This window comes from Macadamia integrifolia, unplaced genomic scaffold (genome assembly GCF_013358625.1).
Source record: "Macadamia integrifolia cultivar HAES 741 unplaced genomic scaffold, SCU_Mint_v3 scaffold3637, whole genome shotgun sequence".
NCBI lineage: Eukaryota > Viridiplantae > Streptophyta > Magnoliopsida > Proteales > Proteaceae > Macadamia > Macadamia integrifolia.
Genome location: NW_024869678.1, coordinates 1 through 7,713, shown reverse-complemented (window position 1 = coordinate 7,713; position 7,713 = coordinate 1). Strand labels below are relative to the sequence as shown.

Genomic DNA, 7,713 nt, shown 5'->3' with positions numbered 1-7,713 from the left:
CTGACGCAATATTGGTCTTGTTTAAGTCATCTCTTCTTTGGTAGAAAGATGTGGGAATTGGATCATCTTCTTCTTTGGTAGTGAAGATGTTGTTATCTTCAAAATGAGTTCGTGCTCCATATTAAGGGGCAAACTCAGGATCTTTTTCTAGATGGTCATCTGAATAAATTTTTCTTTTTGATCTAGAACTAGATCCAGGTTGGTCTGCAACTAGTTCTTCGTCTCCATCTGAGGACTTGTCCATTGTTTCAGACTTGTCTGATTGATGATCTGTGATGGCTTGGATACCATCTTCAGATTCATCATCACTAAACAACATACATGCATGTTCTCTAAAAACTGATTCGTGTTCAGTTTAGAAAACTTACATCATATTTAAAAGTTTTTTCTATTCAGTTGGGTTTGAAGACTCTTTATATCTATATTTCCAATGATCTAAGACTTCCCTATAGTAAGGATAATCATAGTTTTAATTATTAGATTGGACCGTTGGATTGTTAATCGTTGATATAACGACAAATTTAGAACGAGCAGTAAATGGTGGATCCGTTTCTGCTTTAGGTCCGAACCGGTCTACTTTTTCATATATTCTGTTAAAATAAAAATAAGAAAAGTCCATTAAACTATTTAAAGTACTACTAATAGATACTAAGGTAGGGTCAGAATGAAAACTATGATTATATTTTTCTTTTATGCTTGAAGTAAAAGGGAAAGCAGAAGGATTCATAACTTCTGATTAAATCTATAATTCTGGTACCTAAGACTGTCTCTTTCTTACTGATAAAAATCTTCTGCATCATATACATGACCTTCTAATAAGATTGATTTATCACAAGCTTTGCTTACCCCAAGCGGATCATTTCAACATTCTCTTACACCAGAAATATCTCAATGGACTCCACTATCTCATATTCAATGGACACAAACTCCATTATCTTAAACTGCATATTTTCAAATTCAGTGGTCACAAAACCCATATGAGACCCCTCTCACTTACCTACAAGTGAATCAGATGCAAAATGATATCCGACTTCAAAATCTCTTACAAAAAGAGCCTACAGAAGTCTCTGAATTCAAATTCACTGAATTTCATAGACATCAAGGACTCTCCAACGATGTCTATTACATGATTAGTCAAGTATGAAAATCACACTGTGGCAAGAAGAAAAAAGCTTTCAGACAAGATTTGCATACTCTTTCCACAATCCTTGCTCAATATTTTGAAAACCACAAAAATTTTCAAGAATTGATCTTCAAAATCATTACCCAAATGAATTTTGACGATGATATTAAATATGAGAAAATAAACAATTTTCTCAAGCTTTCTGAATTTCTTATTGATTTTCATGATAAACTCATTTTTCATAAAATCAAATGAATTTGTATTTATGAAAAGACGAGGCATGTACAACCCAAGGAATGCTTCAAATTCATCAAAAGAAAAATTGTCGAAGATAATATTTTTCATTTTAAACAGATATTACAAAAATATCTAAAAGATTGTTTTTACAAGAAAATTATCTTAGAGTTCTTTTTTATCCTTCCACTAACTCATGGGATATGCACACTATTGAATGGGAACTCTGTGGATGAAATATTTTTCAACTTGACAACATAGAATTTATCCGTCATCTACCTAAGATGATGCAAAGCATGATTTATCATACTTTCAAAAATTGGAAGTTTTGTCCCGGTTTGGTTTTTAATATTTATTCGTCTTTGGGATGATGGGAAAGAGAACATTTTTATCAACCCTATCAAATCTTGATTCTTACTACTGCCAACCAAGATTCATATATTGGGCCCCCCAAGATTGAAGAAGATATAAGTCTTGACATAATCCAAGACAGTGATCATCGATAAATCTAGAAAGGTGCATTAATAACATTAAGGAGAAAAACCTTTGAAGCAGCAGGAGACCGATTTACTACCAAAGTAACTGACGGTCGAAGATTATTTTGCATAGACATTCATATTGGCTACATAGTCAATCCTCAGCAAGAAACTAAAGCAAATCAATTTCTTAACAATATTATGGACTTGATACCATTGGACGCACCATTGGATTTACTCTTGGATGTCCAATCTACCATTGCCTTATAAGAAGCAATGGATGAAGACTTACTCGGTTATAGAGGGCACTCTTCGACAAGAAGTTTTAATTCTATAACTGAGCACAACATTGATAATAGGATGGAAGCATAAAATGGACCAACCATATAGAACTATCATGACATCTCACATGACTCTCATGATAACGTTACCATATATTTACCGGAACTATGCACTTAATACCGGTACTGTAGCAAGTTACAGTTTACGGATTTAAGTTACACTCAAATCCACGGACTTCAGAGGTCTTTAAATCCGGAGTCTATAAAAGGAGACCCCCTCCTCAGTTGTGATCATCAGTTATTCTAGTATCACTATTCTCTCTAAAGTTCTTTTGTAGAGTTTCCTTGTTGTAAAGTTCTCTTATTGTAAGCTAGTAATGGAAGATACCAAGAAAAAAGGTTTCCTTTTGTAAGTGTTTTTGTCACCTGGGTCATAATTATCGGTCCTTCCAGATTTCCTTTCATATGGATTTGCCTGTGGTTGACAATATTGAAGGTTAGGTAGCCTGGGTTCATCCATAGCCTTTCAAAGTCTATATTCTATAGCAGCATCGGCTATCTTTTCTTGGCCAGGATTTTTTTTTTTTGATAAATAAAAAAATATATTAAATTCAAAAGGAATGAAAAGAAAAAAAATTACAAGACAAAAGGAGCCAGTTGAAATTGGGACAAAAATCTAAGAAATACTGGTAAAATCAAAATTCTATAGGACAAAAAAAAAAAAAAAAAAAGAGCAACAATAACTTCACACTAAGATCTTCTAAGGGATATTAGGTTTTTCAATTAGTTGAACAAAGAAAATAAGGACCAAACTTTGTTAGGTTTGTCTCAAATTCTTGACCCGTTTTGAAGATTGACCCGCTTCGACATATTTTGGTGGCGACCCGAATGAGAAGTTTTCTGAGATCTGTGATGGAAGCAGAGGGTTTGGTTAGACCGAATTAACTGTGACCCGATGGGTCGACCCGTGATGTGGAGTATGTAATGTACTGTTATCTTGTTGAGAAAGTCATTGTAATTTTGGGGGTTTTATTTCAGCTAGGGTTTTAGGGCGAGTTTTCTCGCCGCTGCTTGTGTGTAATCTATAGTGAAACATCTTCTTCTTCGCCAAAGGATGTAGCACACCACACCGGTGTGTGAAGCTCATTAAATCTCTATGTTGTGCAAATCTATTATCTGTTTATTTTCATATTTTCTTGGTGTTTGATCTAACAAACTTAATATGGTGACTTTTCAATCTACATGTAGAATATACGGGCACGTAGAATCCATGGACAGCACACCATCTTCTTTCCTTTTTTTTTTCTTATAAAAACTTCTCACATCATTCAGCTCCCTCCATATGTACTTGTTTTGATGATAGGGAAAGAGTTGGGAAAGTCCAGACTGCAGAGAGGGTGCTCTATTTCCTTTTTGGAGAGAGAGAGAGAGAGAGAGAATGCTGCCTTGGTATATAGATAAGTCATCTGCATATCTTTTCTCTGAGCTTTTTTTTGAGCCTTCTCTTTTCTCTGTGTGTTTCTTCAGTTTCTTGTCAAGACATCAAATTAATGGTTTTTACCCAACTACATTCACACATTAAAATTGAACAAAAGTATTCTCTTTGACGTGTATTATGGATGCCTTTTGGGTAATGTAATTATAATCACCAGTTCCAGTATTGCTTCTCCCCCTAAAAAACAGTCATTACTGGCAAGCCAATCATGGGACCCCATCTACCTTAATTCAAAGTTTACACTTAAATATGAACAGACCACCTTTGTTTATGGATGCCTTGGGGTAAGTGGAGTCTGAGACATTGAGTTCGACTCAGAACCATCATGTCCTCTTCTTCTTCATCATCTTGTTCTGCCTTGCTCCCTTTCTTCTTCTCTGTGGGTCTGTCCATGGCTTGCAATATTGATGGATTCTGTGAAAACTATCTTGTGTTGAAGCCAGAAGAAGCAAGTTTTTTTTATCTCTTCTGCCCTTTTTTTTTTTCCAGTGACTTAGAAGAAGATTTGTAAAATGTCAAGAAGGCACTAAGTAGCCGATCATCAACAACTTGGATGGCTCATCTTTATTTCTCTTCTCTCACAAAAGATTCTCCTCCTATCAGAAAAGCCCATGTTTTGGGTTGGTTCAGTGTTGGAGCAGTGGCTGAACCTTCTATCCTGTAATGGCAGTTTCACCTAGCTTTTGCTCGATTTCATTACAGGTTTGTCTGCTTCCTTAGTTCCTTATCTTATGGTTTGTTTTCCCATTTTAGTTGTTTACAGAACTGAAAGGCTGGTTGATCAGTTCTTGACCTGATCTCAGACACCCAGATGAGTCATTCTCAGAATATCGAACAGATAAGTAGATAAGAAATTGCTCAAGAACCAGATTTAGAAGATTAGAGTCGAAAAGTTTCATCATAGAAGCAAGGAAAAATAGCCACGCAAAATTTTCTATCACTATCTAAGAGTTCTATCAAGTGTTAAGCTTGTACCATTTTCCATTATCCAGAAATAAAAAGGCTTTAAAAAACATTTTGAGGCTATTAATTAGATTTTTCTAGAATTTCCTAAACCATGATTATAGTCACTTCCTATATTTTCTAACTAATCAAGTTTGGGGAGGAGTTCTCTGATCGAGAGCATGGCTTTTGCACTAGTATGGTGCCAATGAGAGCGTTCTTAGAAGCATAACGGTGAACATTTCCACTTTTCATGTGGGGTGGGGCTGTCATTTTGCCCCTGGCCCCTCCTAGGCAAAGTCTTTTCCTCATCAAATTTTTTAACTTCAGTCTTGTGGTGGGGGCATTTAGCCACTTTCTGCTAGAGGGGTTTGGTTCTACTAGGGATTAGCCTAATCCCCCAACCACCAAAGTCATTCTAAAGGTGTGTGAGGAAAGTCTATCTCTCACTTTGCTTCACACTATCTTCTACAAAGAATTCTTCTTTTACTCATTTGAAATATCTTCAAAAGTTTTGGTAGTTATAGAACTATAGTTCCTTATCGTTATTGTTATATTCTTGTCCTCGTAATGTTAGGGTATTCATATACTTAAGGAGTTCTCTTCACCAAGTGTTATAAGGCTTTGGATTTGACCCTCTAATATTCATATTAGGGGTCCATGTTATGTGCATGTGTCATAACTTGTGATGGATAATAAGTTCACCAACAAATAATATTGGTTTAAATAAAAAAAAAAAAATGTGTGTTGGGAATGTTGTAATGCTTCCTGATAAATCATCAGCCACTTTCACTTCAATGATTGGAAATTTGGATAGACGAGTGGAATTAGAAAAAAGCATCAAACATGGAGACAATAGATATTATTGGGCACTCTCTATGATGGCCTCTAAACTAGTCTACGAGAACAAAGCCTTTGTGCAGAAAGTGGTGACATGTCACTGGAAGGTACCATATATTTTAGGTTCTTTAGTTAAATAACAAAGTTAACTTCATTTACTATGCTTATACTATCATCTCTACCCCCACCCCACCCCACCTCATAAAAGACTCTGCTACCTCAGTTCTTCCATGCATTAATTGGTGCAACAATGCAATAAATTTTCATCCTCACCATCAAAAAATCTTCAAATTTATGCAATTTGTTGGTAAGAACAGAATCAATTTTTTTTTTTTAATAACGGAATTTTGTGGTTTAATGCAGATGAAGTTCTTAGGCTTCTACAATTTTTGGAATGGTAAGAACGATATATAGTACTATATTCCAATCAATTTCCCATGATTTTCTCTGTATCGCTAGAGTTGACTAATTATAATTCGGACTGTTATTTTTGTTTACTTTTGGGTGAATGAAAAAAATATTAAACGAGAAGTGCAAAGTATAACATCAAAGCCAAAAAAAGGCAAACATAAGGGGGAACCTCAAAACGAAAGATCAAAACAAATAACCAAAAGATGATATATCAAAACCAGGATGGGGAAAATGAGTAAATAAATAGTGATATATCAAAAGCAAGGAAAGAAGAAACAATAATAAAAAGATGATACATCAAGAACTTGGGTGAAGGGAAAGTTAAGCGGAAGGTCCCAACATGTAGCCAAATGTCTATTTCTTAATGTAGTTGGGGCTTGCAAAACGAATGGGAAGAAGTCTTTGTAATCTGAAAAGAAATGGCTTCCTATATCTGCTTTATACTACTGGGCGATGAGGAGATCCATATTCTTTTGTTCTTTTTCTGCCAAATATGATGAGTTACAACACTGAAGGCAAGCTTCCCAATATTGTCACTGATTGACTTGCCACTAAATTTTTCAATGTTGGATGCAGATTATCAACACAAAGTGACAACACAGGCTTTCATGTTCCAAGATGAAGAGGCTAACCCAAATATTATTGTGGTGGCTTTTAGAGGCACTGAACTATTCAATGCAGATGACTGCATTATTGATGTTGACATCTTCTGGGATGAGCTCCCAGGTGTGGGTAAGATCCATGGTGACTTCATGAAAGCTCTAGGCCTGTGAAAAAAAACTAGGATGGACAAAGAAGCTAGAGCAAGGGGACAACCACCCCCCTATTGCTTATTATGCAATCAGGAAAATGCTGAGAGAAATGCTGCAAAAGAAAAATTCATTGTGACTGGACACAGCTTGGGGGGTGCATTAGCAATTCTCTTTCCATTGATATTGTCATTACATAAGGAAGCATGGATATTGAAGAGGTTAGAGGAAGTGTATACATTTGGGCAACCTAGGGTAGGAGATCAGAAGCTTGGAGAATATATGAAGAAACTGTTAGATCAAAATACGAAAAGAAATAGACAAAAGATTCGCACGACATAGAGATTTAATGAGGTTCACACACTAGGGTGGTGTGCTACGTCCTCGGAAGAAGAAAAAGATATTTCACTATGCAGAAGAGAGATTACACCCAAGCAGCGGCGAGAAAACTCGCTCTGAAACCCTGGCTCAATAAAACCCCAATATACAATGACTTTTTCAACAAGACAATAATACATTATATATATACTCCAAGTTGCAAGTTGACCCATTGCGTCGCAGTCGATCCAGTCAAACCATATCACTGGGGTTAAGCCCCCGCACCCCTATACGAGATCAGTGATGGGCTTCGGGCTTGGGCCTATCGGCCCAACCCCTCTGCTTCCATCATAGATCTCAGAAAACTTCCCATTCGGGTCGCCGCCGATATATGTCGGAGTAGGTCAATCTTCAAAACGGGTCAAGAATTCGAGGCAAACTTAACAGAAACAATTCAAGCTGCATGGTGTAAGATATATAAAGCTTGTCTATTGTAATGACATGGTTCCCAAGTTGCCTTGTGATGACTCTACTTTCTTGTTTAAGCACTTTGGTACCTGCTTCTACTATAATAGCATCTATGAAGGCAAGGTAACTCTCTCTCTCTCTCTCTCTCTCTCTCTCTCTCTCTCTCTCTCTCTCTCTCTCTCACACACACACACACACACACACACACACACACACTTGAAGCTATTCATTGTCTTTCTTGTAAAACAGATTGTGCAAGAGGAACCAAACAAGAATTACTTCTCAATATTGGAGGCAATTCCCAAGTACTTAAATGCAACATGGGAGCTTTTGGAGGGTCTATTATTCCATATATACATAAAAGGACCAGTTTATG

General features: G+C 36.3%; 1 pseudogene; it reads left to right on the top strand.

Annotated features, from left to right (window-relative positions):
* The first annotated feature begins 5,432 nt into the window (after window positions 1–5,432).
* On the top strand, window positions 5,433–7,642 carry LOC122068254 (annotated as a pseudogene).
* Window positions 7,643–7,713: the final 71 nt, after the last annotated feature.